Source organism: Molossus molossus, unplaced genomic scaffold (genome assembly GCF_014108415.1).
Source record: "Molossus molossus isolate mMolMol1 unplaced genomic scaffold, mMolMol1.p scaffold_m16_p_2, whole genome shotgun sequence".
NCBI classification, from domain to species: domain Eukaryota; kingdom Metazoa; phylum Chordata; class Mammalia; order Chiroptera; family Molossidae; genus Molossus; species Molossus molossus.
In genome coordinates this window covers 75,781,626-75,796,065 of record NW_023425355.1, presented here as the reverse complement: position 1 = coordinate 75,796,065, position 14,440 = coordinate 75,781,626, and positions in this window count along the sequence as shown.

The window sequence follows — 14,440 nt, the reverse complement described above, 5'->3', positions numbered from 1 at the left end:
GCTGTTTTCAGCAGAAATATCAACAAACACATTCATGCTTGGGAAAATCATCCATTGTTGCTTTTAGGGTGGCTTTCCAAACCCATATTCATGCATACTTTATTCACATGCATACATTTTGTTCTTCTACCAAACCCCAACCCTACATCTGCCCCATTTTTGTTTTTTTGTTTTTTGAAATTGAGGAATTGCCACAGTTGCAGTGGTCAGGAGCATCATCACTCACTTTTTAGTCTTCTGCATAGAGGACACCATTCACCAGAGTCCCCAGAGTACTATGAGGCCAGCACAAACAAGAAAACAAAAATAGCAATAAAAACCCAAATTCTAAGATTAAAACTCTCAAACCATACTTTGGATTGAGCCATTGGACATTATCTGAGATTGTCTTTAAAACATTCTGTCAAGCATGTTGTTACATATCTGCTAACTGTGTTTTCAGATCCTTTTTTAGATTAGCTACTTGCCCTTCAAGATTTTCAACAAAAGCTTCTTGCAAGTCTTGCTTGACTACTGTCCAATTGCAGGAGGTGGCATTCCAAAGTAATGCAGTTACACACATACTATGACTAAATTCCCAATCACAATGTAACATAGAGGGAGTGGCTAAGTCCTCTTTATGCTCTCCTAGCCATAATACAACTGCCTCTAAGGCATCTAATTGAGCTAGAATTCCTTGATCAATTTCTGTCTGGGAAGCCATATCTTTAGTAACAGTGGTCATTACTTCAGCCATTGAATGTGCCATTTGGACTAACTCTGTCAAATGTAATAACCTGCTTCTATTACTTTGTCCTGATTAAATAAACAAAAGGCCAACTATGAAGCTTTCAGAGGCAACCTGAGGAAGTACCAGCTGGCCTGATACTCCTCTAAATGAATGTATCCTCTAAGCAAATTTGTTAGTTTTTAAAACTTAGATAATAGAATGAATAGGAGGATAGATGTATGCTAACACAGTTCACCCAGTTCCCTTTTACCTCAGCTCCCTCCCACCTCTGTTCCCTCCTGCTTATCGCTAACTGCCTCCACTTCTGTGCATGTAGCTTGCATGCTCTGCTAAACTCTTGAATGACCCCTGTCCTATATAAGCAACCCACCCCCTGAGCTTGGAGCTGCAGTCTCTGTGTAGGTTGGCTGCAGTCCCTGCGCAGGTAATAAAGCTCCTAATATTCAGAACTACTTTGTGTTCGAGTGAGGTTGATTCTCTTGGGTTACAACATTGGAGGCCCCAGTGAGATCACTGTGAGGTCCCCCTCCCTTTGGGGTAGACCTCCTCGGACTAGGCCAGGAAGCCTCCATATCGTTTGCCTCAAATTGGCTTTTGATTTGACTACGAGCTTTTCAGATCCATCCTGGGATGTCTGGAGGTAAGGAAAACACCATCCCTTTCCGTCTGTTTGCGGTTGCTTCCTCGAGGGCTGTATTGGGTGTTCGTCAGGTGGGACGCCACAGAACTGCCTCACCCTGGTCGAGAGGGAACGTCATTCCTCGACTTCTGGGAATCCACTTGCAGATTCATCTGGTGTATGAATGAAAGTGAACGTTCACTGTCTGTTATTGTCTGTCCTTGTGTTGTTATTGTTGTGTGCTGGCTACTTTTCTTTCCTACAGAATGGGGCAAGCCGACTCAAAGGCCCAAATACCACTCCAATGCATGCTGAATAACTTCTCTGATTTCTTTAAGCGCTCCTGTGACTATGAAAACCTGGCAATCCTGGTTTCCTGAGAGTACTCTATGAACTTGAATGGCCTGCCTATAGGGTCAATTGGCCACCCGAAGGTAGTTTCAATTTGCAGTTGGCTTTTATGCTCCATCAGAAAATATACAGGAGCCTTGGTCACCTGGAACAAATGCCATATATTGATATTTGGATTGATATAACAACTGACAAATCTAATTATATTAAGAAATGCCAATGTCCAGAGGTTCAAATGAAAGGAAAAACAGTTTTGTTAACAATGCCTCCGCCTGCCCTGAAGAACAGTAACTCCTCCCAGCCCTCCAAGGAAATTCTATCCAGTCCTTCAGGACCTTCCTTGAGGATATACTAAAATATTAATTAACCTGAGAAGGGCCTTCAAAAACACAAAGAAAAATATAAAGATAAGGGGTTAATAATGGTCTTGGGAAAGTCAGAGGAACCATGAGAAAAAAGAGATTAATTGTTGCCCTGACCTCTAACAAGGTCCTCTATCCCCCTTCTCTGTATCAACCCCCCTTAATGGTGCCAAAAGTTGCGCCACGAGAATGTAGTTTTTTTCTGTAGTTTGTGCCTTTAAAAGTAGACAACAAAGAAGGCAAATGGCTAAGGATTTGTGAAAATCACCCCCAGCCTCAGCTCAAATTGTTGAATTAAGAGCAGTATGCTTGGTTTTGAATAAAGTCACAAGACAAAAATTTAATTTATATTCAGACAGTCTTTATGTTGTGAAGACCTTACAAATTTTGGAAACTGTTGCCTTTATAGAAACTGTTAATAATGAAGTTCAAGCTTTATTCCAGTCTATTCAGCAAAAATTAAGAAACCACAGTCAAACTTGTTATTTTAGTCATCTACAAGCTCATACAGGACTTCTAGGACCATTGGCAGAAGGTAATGTATTAGTAGATTCAGCAACTAGGCAAGTCTTCCTTACTCAGGAACAGCTAGCTCAACAATCTCATGCCATACATCATCAAAATAGCTCTGGCCTCTGTCTGCAATTTAAAATCAGAAAAAGGGAGGCTGCCAGACAAATAGTTAAACATTGTGCAACCTGCCCTCTAACTCAACCTGCTCCTCCATTAGGAGTAAACCCAAGAGGCCTTATTCCTAATCAAATATGGCAAATGGATGTTACCCATGTTCCTGAATTTGGAAAACAAACATATATAATGTAACTATTGATACTTTTTCAGGGGTTATAATTGCCACTCCACAGGCAGGAGAGGCAACTAAACATAATTGCCCACTGCCTTAAATGCTTTTCAATTCTAGGAATACTAAAGTCATTAAGACTGATAATGGCTCAGGATATACTAATCAGACATTTCTAAAATTCTGTGCCAAATTTTCTGTTCAACATAAGACTGGAATACCTTATAATTCTCAAAGACAAGGAATTATAGAGAGAGCTCATGGAACCCTTAAGGTTCAAATTGAAAAAATTAAAAAAGGGGTTTAATAGACCCCGCCGCTTTATTGGTCTACTAATTGCTGGTATAGTGACCCTAGTCACTATTATTGCCATGGCAGCTATGGCAACGATGGCCTTAAGTCAGTCCATCCAGACAGGACATTATGTTAATGAGCTGTCCAAAAATGTTACAACTGCTTTAGGTACTCAAGAGGATATCGATAAGAAATTAGCCAAAAAAGTAAATGCTCTGTTTGACATAATACAATATATAGGACAGGAATTAGGAACTGTGAAAATTAGAATGCAGCTGCAATGTCCTGCAAAATATCATTGGATTTGTATTTCACCTAAACAATACAATGATAATCTCATTGCCTGGAAAAAGATACAATCTCATTTGCAAGATATATGGTATGATGCTAATGAATCAATCAATATTCTCCAGCTTCACCAAGAAATACAAGCTAAAGGAGTTAGGGTCAGTAAGGACTGACTGAAAAAAATTTTGGGGACTTATAAAAGAGTTTGTCCCTGGTTCCCAGAAGAAGGAACAATAGATTTAGAAACTTAGGAGAGAGTGAGAGAAAAACTTCAAGAAATATATGTGTGTGTGTGTGTGTGTGTGTGTGTGTGTATTCTTTAAAAGAAAATTGTTCTAAAACTGGTTATTTCTGAATGGATAAAAAGGTTTATGAAAATTAAAAGATTTGTTAAGAGAAATCTTAGAAGGAAATTATAAATAAAATAAATAATAAATTTAATATGATGCATGAATCTAAAATAAATTAATATAGAATTTATTTGGTTCTTTTTCATCCTGTTAAAAGGAAAAAAGTTTTCTCCCAATATTTACCTGGGAAACAAAAATTATATATATTATTGAAATGGTTTTATGTTATGTCAATCAAGTACTTGATTACTTAAAGAACCATTTTCTTAATGATAAGAACTGAAGTTTCACTGACCTATGTTTATGTTTAACATCTGTTGTTGCAAGTTTAAATGAGCAAATAATTGAATACTATTTAATAATAATAATAATAATACTATATAATCTTTTCATCAAATATGTTTGACCACCTTTCCAGAATTTGAATTTTAAGAAACTTTTTCTTGACCTGGAATTAGTTTTGACTCATTCCCATAGGACCTGGTATTTCTCAAAGATTTGTTTTCTCTCCTTATGAAAGGAAATCAAATCAATGCAGATGGCTTAACACAGTCTGCTTTCCCATTGGAATATAGATAAGGAGACAACAAACTCCAAATGCAAGAGCATACACACTACTAGGAATGATTATTTGTTCACTTAGAAGATGCATAGAATGCTTTTCATATATAAGTCTCTATTAATGCTATGGGTTATGCAAACAGTCCTCACTTTAAAGGGGCTTATAATATAAGATATTTTGTAAAGCCATGCTTGGATTATTTAAAGAAGAAACATAATTAAGCCCCAGAAGCCTGAAGATCAAGCTCTTTTTGGTTTAATTAAGAAAGTTTTTTCTTTCATGATGCTAAAATGTACTCACATATAAAAAGAAAAAATAAATCTGAGCTATGATGACTATAACATGAATAAAATGATACCTCTGATGTACTTGGGTCTCCACCTGAGAAGGGCTTTATGAAAATAAAATTATAAAAATAATAAAGATTTATGAATGATAGAAGATAAAAAAATTGACATAAAAGAATAAAAAAGATGGTGATTCTTTACCGCTTTCTCCTGCCTTGTCAGCAGGGAAGACTTCTCTCAGAGCTTTAATTGTTATGTCTCCTATGTATAGGAAGACCAATATCTGAATGGATATGGATGTATTGGGATGTACTGGCTTCTTTATGGTGAGGTCTCAATGCCTCTCTACAAGGCTTAGTAACATTCTCACAGGAAAACTGTTTAACCATTGAAATGCCAGCCTAGGCTGCTTGTCCACAGTGGGTTTGAAGGCAACTAATTTCCAACAGGCTTCTCTGAACTTCGGGTAATTGAATATAGGGATCCCAGGCACGGATATGAAATGCTCTTAGAGAATTAAAACAAAACAAAACACTCTGCCCCACGTAAACATACATGTTAGGACATTGCTCCCCTTTCCTGCATCCTTTTGTAAACCTGGGGTCAGAAAAAATGTTCCCATTCCTCTGCCCACGGTAGGACCCAAATACTGTCAGGGGAAGGGCTTCCTTAGACACTTTCACCATGTTCTCCTGTTAGGCCTATTGACCCAATTGCAAAGATAATAATAATAGCAAAGATAATAATAATAGCTTTAAGGGACACAGGGCCCATAGAAAAGGATCACCCTGGGAAAGGAAACTTAAGGAAAAATCAAGACAACAGACCTAGGTTCCAATTAGAGATAGAAAAGACAAGGACAAAGTCAGATATAGAGGAACAAAATAAAAAGCTGTCCTAAATTTAGGAAAATGACAGGGCTAGGGCTCCTTCCAACTGAGCCCCCCAGAACCCGGAATAATACTAAATAATAGGGGACAAACTAGTTAGTTTCCTGATAGACACTGATGCAGCAAACTCAGTCTTGACCGAGCAAATGGGACCCTAACCTACCCCTGGACTTCAAAAAGGACTATAGACCTTGGGAAAAATACTGTGACTAATTTGTTTCTGTTCCTACCAGAATGCCCATACCCCTTACTCAGACATGATCTCCTCCAGAGATCTTTCAGTTGCTGGCCACTGCCACTTAAGGCCAGCCCCCACATCAAGTTCCACAAGACATTGGCCATCAATCCTGCCAGTCTGCCTCCAGATGATGACTCGGAGAAACCTCTACAGGACTGCCTGGGGGCAATCTACACTGCAGGCGGACGCCCAGACCTCAGGGATGACCCACTGCCATCATCAGATGAGGTATTGTTCACAGATAGGAACAACTATGTCCTGGAAGAAATCAGGTATGCTGGGACAGCAACAATAACTCTGGATCTTATCATTAAGTAGGGGAACTTTAGCCCAATAAGCTGAACACATAGCCCTAATCCAGGCTCTCTGATGAGACAAGGGGAAACCATGCTGCAAATAAGGAAGCTCGACATATGGCCTTAAAACCAGTGGGGACCTCTCCAGATATCAGTCACCACGCCAAACCCAAGTTTGCCTCTGACTCCTACTTACACTGGGTCAGAAAATGACTTAACCGAGCAGAAACAAGTCATAAAGAAAATCAACAAATGATAGATGCTACCTGATGGGAGGTTATTGGTCTCAGAGGCTCTAGGTCAGACTTTAGTCAACCAGCTGCACCAGACTACCCACTTAGGTTACACCAAGCTTACTGAAATCCTGAGAGGCAAGAAATGTCCAATAAGACCACAGGGAAAAGGAGAAGACAGAAGGAAACAGGAATGTATAAGTCTAAGTAGGGAGGAGAAAAAAAAAAGGCTAGGGGATGTGCGGACAGCAGATAGATTGAGCAAGCTCTCAGGTTCATGTCAGGGGAAGAAATAGAAAAGTCACAGAGGATCTATGTAAGTTGAAGAAGAATTATGTAAGTCACAGAGGGTCTATCAGCAAGCTGAAGAAGGATTATGCAGAGGAAATAAAAAGATAAGAAAAGATAAAAGAAAGGGACATACATATTACAGGAAGACAGGACATTGGAGGAATACTCAAGAAGGAAAGAAAATAAGACACTGAGAGAGGGAGAACTTGCCTCTAATAATAGAATAACAGTCTAGAATATATTAAAGGAAATAACAGATTTAGGCTACTCCTGACCCTTAGATCAGACAATGACCTTGCCTTGATAACAAAGATATCACTAAGGGATTAAATTTAAATTTGAAGCTCCATTGTGTTTACTGCACAATGGAATTCCAGGCAGATATTCACATTGTGCAGTAAGCACAATGGAATTCCAGGCAGATAAAGCACATTAACAGGACTTTAGAAACCAGTTAAAACTGGACCACTGTGCTCCCCCTGGCCCTCTTACTGTTCTTACAGGCCCTGCAATCTGCTCAGAAGGCCGTCCATAAACACATCTGCGATGCCCTGCCTGTGCCCACCTCAAACCCTGTGCACCCTTTCCAGCCTGGGGACTCAATGTAAATAAAGAAATTTACCACCCAGGGACTAACTCCAGCCTGGAAGGGATCATACACTGTCATCCTACCTGCACCAATGGCCGTCAAGGTCAACAGTATTTCAGTCTGGTTGCACCATTTCTGACTGAAGGTGGAAAAAAACAAAATGGACGATTCAGGCCTCGCCAGATCCCTTAAAAATAAGACTCTTACATTTATCAAGACTCTAATTTTTCTGATTATGACTATTCAGGGGTCTAATAAGGATGTTACACAGTGGAAAAATCCAGAGATATATACACACCAAGTCCCTTCAGATGTTATTAGGACCTAAGGTAAATTGTCATCATTATCTCGGTTGAGATATCAGCTCACTACTCTTCTCTCTGCCCTAGCAGGCATGCTCATACTCCTATTTCTAGGACTGACACATAGACCTATAATTATAAACAAATTAATAGCTTTGTAAGAGAGAAGGTCCAATCTATTAAATTATTAGTCCTGACCTCTCATTGCCAAAGGTTGCCATTATATGAACAACCAGAATCAAAGATTTGATTCCCCTGAAAACCAGTGGAATAACCTGCTCCTATCACTTTGTCCTGATTAAATAAACAAAAGGCCAACTATGAAGCTTCAGAGGCAACCTGAGGAAGTACCAGCTGGCCTGATACTCTTCTAAATGAATGTATCCGCTAAGCGAATTTGTTAGTTTTTAAAACTTAGATAATAGAATGAATAGGAGGATAGATGTATGCTAACACAGTTCACCCAGTTTCCTTTCACCTCAGCTCCCTCCCAACTTTGTTCCTTCCTGCTATCAATAACTGCCTCCACTTCTGCGCACGTAGCTTGCTTGCTCTGCTAAACTCTTGAATGACCCCTGTCCTATATAATCAACCCATCTCTTGAGCTCTGGGCTGCAGTTCTCCTCTGTGTAGGTTGGCTGCAGTCCCTGTGCAGGTAATAAAGCTCCTAATATTCAAAACGACTTTGTGTCTGAGTGAGGTTGATTCTCCTGGGTTACAACATCAAAGCCATGACTAAAACAGCTGCAGTAGCAGCAATGACTATAGCTGAAATTGTGTCCAAGGTCAGCTGCACCATCTGAGGATTTGGGCTGAAGGGAAGGTCATTCCTGCTCATAATAAGGTCTTATTCACCAAGCCACCAGCCACTTGAGACCTGTAGAAAACAAACACCAGCATACCCATGCACTCACACCAATAACTCTGCAGCACCTTGCCACTCAGGTCCTTTTTATGGATTTCTGGCTTGGGCCCCGTGGCAGAAGCTTTTTGTTGAAAATGCTGCTGCACAGCAGTAGTGCCAAAGCAACCTTGATTTTAAAAATTAAGGGTATAGATTGATTGCCAAAGAAAGTTGATGTACAGGGGGTTCACCCACATTCCCCCTTTTTTGTTTTGTAAATAATAATTTTAAAATAACATGAACATATTCAACAATAGCTTGTCCTGTAGAGTTATAAGGGATGCCAGTTTTATGATCAGTGCTCCACTGTTGGAGAAATAATTTAATGCTTTGAGATGTATAGGCTGGCTCATTATCTGTTTTAATTTCTAGTGTCACCCTCATATGTGAAAAACAGGACAGCCAGTGATGCTTAAAATTTTTGGCTTTTTCCTTGATAGCAGTGGTTGCATGCAGAATATTGGAATGGGTATCAATAGTAACATGTACCCACTGAAATCGACCAAATTATGGAATATGTGTTACATCTGTTTGCCATAATTCATTAGAGGTTAAACCCTGAGGACTGACTCTTGCTGATGTTGGATTCCCTCCCAAAAGTTTGTAATCTGGTCAAGCCTTAATAATATTTGAGCTTTAAAAAAACAGACAAAAGATGGCAGTGGGAAGGACTGTAGAGAGGGTGAGTGCATGAGAGACTGAGCTAGTGTTTGAGAAAGAGTGATTGGATTGAAAGTGGACAATGAAACTCATGCAGTGCAGAAATGCAGAGAAAAAGGTTTCTGTGCTGTGGACAGGGAGCAGCCAGCTACCACAGTAATCAGCTCTTCAGGGCATTTCTCCCTGCTTTGCTGGGAGGTCTCACCAGTTTGGGAAATCCTGGGTCTTCCCTGTGAGGAGGCAGTGGGAGGGGCTCGGGCCCAGCAACCTGAGCCCACAAATGCACCTGGCACCATCAGACCAGTGAAACCCTGTGTCAACACAGACCAGTGTACAGTAGCAGAGCTGTCGAGGTGCCTGCTGTAGAAACCACAAATGGCCAGGAGGCCCGCACTATCCTCCACAGGAGCAGCCTTATCAGAGTCAAGATAGACCCCTAGCAACAGAGGTTGAGGAGCAGACATCCATCCCCAGACAACAGAAACACAGATCAACAGCTGAGACCAATCCCCAAAAAGTACAGGAAAGGCTAAGCAGGGGCTGAGCCCCACTGGGCAGCAGCACTCCCCAGCAGTGGGACTTGGAGCTCCATATGGGCCTGTGCAACACAACTGCCCACAAGAGCAGTGGGAAGCTAGGGCTCCATAGACACCTGTGTGGCCCAGCGACCCTCAAGAGTGATGAAAATCCGGGGACCCAGAGAGACCTGTGCAACCCAGCAGCCCACAAGAGAGGTGGGGAACCAGGGTTTTAGATGGACCTGTGCAACCCACTGGCCCACAAGAGCAGTGAGGAGACAGGGCTACAGACAAACCCGTGTGATCCAGTAGCTTACAAGAGTGATGGGGAGCCAAGGCTCAAGAGGGTCTGGTTCAATCCAGCTCCCCAGGGGACTTACAGGGAGCTCGGTCTCCAGAGAAGCCTGTGCAACCCAGCTGCCCACAAGATAAGTGTAGAGCCAGGTCTCCACAAGAGACTGTATGATCTAATTTGCCACAGGATCAGAAGAAAGCAGGGGCTCCAATAAAGCCTCTACAACTCAGCTGCCCTCAAGATTGGCGGGGAGCCAGGCTTCCAGTGGGGTCTGTAAAACCCAACTGCCCACAGTGTGGGCAGAGAGTGCAGCTCCAGCAGGGCCTGAACAATACAGCTACAGGTGGCACCAGCAAAGAGTGGGGAACAGCTTCAGAGAGGCCACATGATTCAGCAGCAGCACCTACCAGGACACACCAATACCAACCCCCAGTAGTCAATCCATCAGGAGTCACAACAGGCAAGAGGCAGTGTGCAACAGAACAGTCTGGGAGGCACGGTATACTTATTTGATATACAGTAAGCTGCCTTCACATCCAAATATTTCTCACTGGGTCTAGAGCTATCAGACGGCTAAAATGGGGAGACAAAGAAACAACACCCAAAGGAAAGAAAAAAAGGAATCACTAGAAAAGGAAATACAAAAAATGGAAGAAAGCAACTTATAAGATAAAGAATTAAAAGCAATGATTTTAAGGGTGCTCAAACAATTCAGTGAGAACTACAAGCAACTTAATAACAATTATGAAGAGCTCACTGGGAACTACTTCAGCTTAAAAAAAGAGGTGAAAGCTACACATAAAGAGGTAGAAGCTATGCATAAAATCAATAGGTAATAAAGAATGACATAGTTGTTATAAAAAATACCTTAGAAGGGTTCAATAGTAGATTAGAAAAAGCTGAAGACCAAATCAGCAACTTAGAAGACAAGGTAGAGAAAAACACTAAAATAAAGCATCAAATGGAAAAAAAGTTTAAAAAGCAGAAGGAGAGTTTAAGGGAGCTGTGGGACACTACAAAATATAACAACATCCGCATTATAGGGGTGCCAGGAGAAAAATCAAAGAAAAAAATAGAGAACATGTTTGAAGAAATAATGACAGAAAAACTTCCTAAACTGGTGAAGGAAAAAGTAACACAAGGTCAGGAAACAGAATCTCAAGCAAAATGAACCCCAGAAGACCCACAGCTAGACACATCATAATGAAAATGGCAAACATTAAAGCAAAGAAAGAATCTTATAGGAAGCAAGAGAGAAACAGAAAGTTACTTACAAGAGAGCTCCCATTAGACTGTCAGCTTATTTCTCAATGGAAATGATGCAGGCCAGAAGGGAGTGATATCAAGTGTACAAAGTAATGCAAGGTGAGGGTCTGAATCCAACACTACTCTACCCAGCAAGGCTATCATTCAAAATTGAAGGAGAAATAAAGAGCTTCACAGATAAAAAACAAACAAACAAAAAAAAAAACTAAAGGAATTTACTACCACCAAACTAGCACTGCAAGAAATGCTGAAGGGACTGTTGTAAGAAGAAGAAATGAGAGGGGGTGGGAGGAAACACAGGTATAAAATAAAATGGAAACTAATAACTATCTATCAATAATAACCTAAATTTAAATAGCTTAAATGCTCTAATCAAAAAAACATTGAGTAGTTGATTGGGTAAGAAAACACGGCCCGTATATCCATATATATGCTATCTACAAGAGACCCTCCTCATGACAACAGACACACAGGATGAAAGTGAAGGGATGGAAACAATTTTCCAAGCAAAGGAAAATAAAAAACAGCTGGTGTAGCAATATTCATATCTGAAAAGATAGACTGCAAAACAAGAACCATAATAAGAGACAGGAAAGGTTACTAAGTAATAGTAAAAAAAATAAATCCAACAAAAGAATATAAACCTGGTAAAAATATATGCACCAAATATGGGAGCACCTAAATATATTAAAAATCTTCAGTAGGACTTCAAGAAAGAGATCAATAGCAATACGAGTATAGTGGGTGACTTTAACATGCCACTGACACCAATGGATACATTTTCCAGACAAACAATTAACAGGGACATAGAGTCCTTACAAGACAAACTAGATCAGTTGGACTTCATTGATATTTACAGAACATTTCACCCCAAAGCTGCTGAATATACATTCAAGTGCACATCGGTCATTCTCAAGAATAGACCACATGTTAAGACACAAAGCAGGTCTCTATAAATTCAAGAAGATTGAAATCATATTAAGCATCTTCTCAGATTACAGTGGCATGAAACTAGAACTCAATCACAATAAAAACACACAAAAACATTCAAACACTTGGAGGCTAAATAGCATGTCAGAAAGAAAGAGAAGTAACAATTGATACCACAGAAGTACAAAGGATCATTGAAACATACTATAAACAAATATACACCCCCCAAAAAATAAACAATCTAGGAAAAATGGACAAATTTCTAGAAACACATAGCCTCCCAAAACTAAACCAGGAACAGATAGAAAAGTTGAAATGACCAATAACAATAAAGAAAATTGAAGACTTGCCCTGGCCAGTTTGGCTCAGTGGTTAGAGCGTCGGCCTGCGGTCCGGAGAGATCCGGGTTCGGTTCCCGCTAAGGGCACGTACTTCGGTTGCAGTTTGTCCCCGGCCCTGGTTGGTCGTGCGGGTGGCAGCCACTCGATGTGTCCCTTCACATTGATGTTTCTCTCTCTCTCTCTCTTCCTCTCTCTCCCTCACACTCTATCTGTACAAAAAATGGAAAAATATCCTCGGGTGAGGATATAAAAAAAAAAAAGAAAGAAAAAGAAAAAAAAAGAAAATTGAAGACTTAATTAAGAAACTCCCAGCAAAGAAAGGCCCAGGCCCAGAAGACTTTACAGGGGAGTTTCAACAAACATTCAAAGAAGAACTAACCCATTCTTCTCAAACTATTCAAAAGATTCCAAGAGGACAGAACACATCCAAACTCATTTTATGAGGCCAGCATAATCCTAATTCCAAAACCGATAAAGACAGTACAAAAAAAAAAAACAAACAAAAAAAAACAACTACAGGCCAATATCCCTGATGAACACAGATGTGAAAATCCATAACAAAATATTAACAAATCGAATCCAGCAATACATCAAATAAATTATTCAGCCCTGGCCAATTTGTCTCAGTGGTTGAGCGACGACCTGCAGACCAGAGCATCCTGGGTTTGGTTCCCACTAGGGGCATGTACCACACACACACACACACACACACACACAATTATTCGTCATACCAAGTGAGATTCATCACAGGGATGCAAGGATGATACAATATTCACATATCAATAAATGTGATACACCGCATAAACAAAATGAAAGATAAAACCATATGATCATATCCATAGATGCTGAAAAGGCATTAGACAAAATCCAGCACCTATTTCTGATAAAAATGCTCAGCAATGTGAGAATAGAGAAATCATATCTCAACATAATGAAGGCCATATATGAAAAGCCTACAGCCAACATCATATTCAATGGGCAAAAACTAAAAGCATTCCCCTTATAATGGGAACAATACAGGTACGCCCACTTTCACCACTCTTATTTAACATAGTACTGGAAGTCTTAGCCAAAGCAATTAGACATGAAAAAAAAAAAGATCCAATTTAAAAAGAAGAAAATGAATCTGTCATTGTTTGCAGATGACATGATATTGTATATAAAAAAACATAGACTTTATAAAAAAATCTAATAGAGTTAATAAATGAATTTGGAAAAGTATCGGGATACAAAATTAATGTCCAGAAATCAACAGCATTCTTATACACCAATGATGAACTCACAGAAAAAATAAAATAAAAAACAATCCCATTTACCATCACAGCAAAAAAATTAAGATACCTAGGAATAAACTTAACCAAAGAAGTAAAGGACCTCTTCACAGAAAACTACAGGTCACTTAAAAAAGAAATAGAGAAAGATATAAAGAATGGAAACATATAACTTGTTCAAGGATTGAAAGAATTAACATCATTAAAATGTCCATACTACTCAAAGCAGTCTATGCATTCAATGCAATCTCCATCAAAATACCAATGACATATTTCCCAGAACTAGACCAAATTCTCCAAAAGTATATATGCAACCAAAATATACTGCAAATAGCCACAGTAATATTGAAAAAGAAGAACAAAGTAGAACAGATCACATTACCAGATATCAGGTTATACTATACAGCCACTGTAATTAAAACAGCCTGATATTGGCACAAGAACAGACAGATAGAGCTTGAAAAAATGGCGGCAGAGTGAATGGAAGCTACACAGACCATCTCCCAGGATCAAACTGGAATTACAACAAAAATAAAGACAAATCGTCAGGAAGGGGCAACCAAAAGGCAGCTTGGAGGACCACATAACCAGGGACACTGACACAATCCTGGCAGGCTTGCAAGGACGTGAGAGGGGACCAAGAGCCCACAATTTGCAGCAGCCTGGGCTGGGACCTGCAGCGGCCCTGGCTGGGATGTGCTGCAACCTTGGATGAAATGAGTGCCCTTAGTTGGGAGCAGCACCCTCGGGTTAAAGTCCCAGGCAGCTCCATGG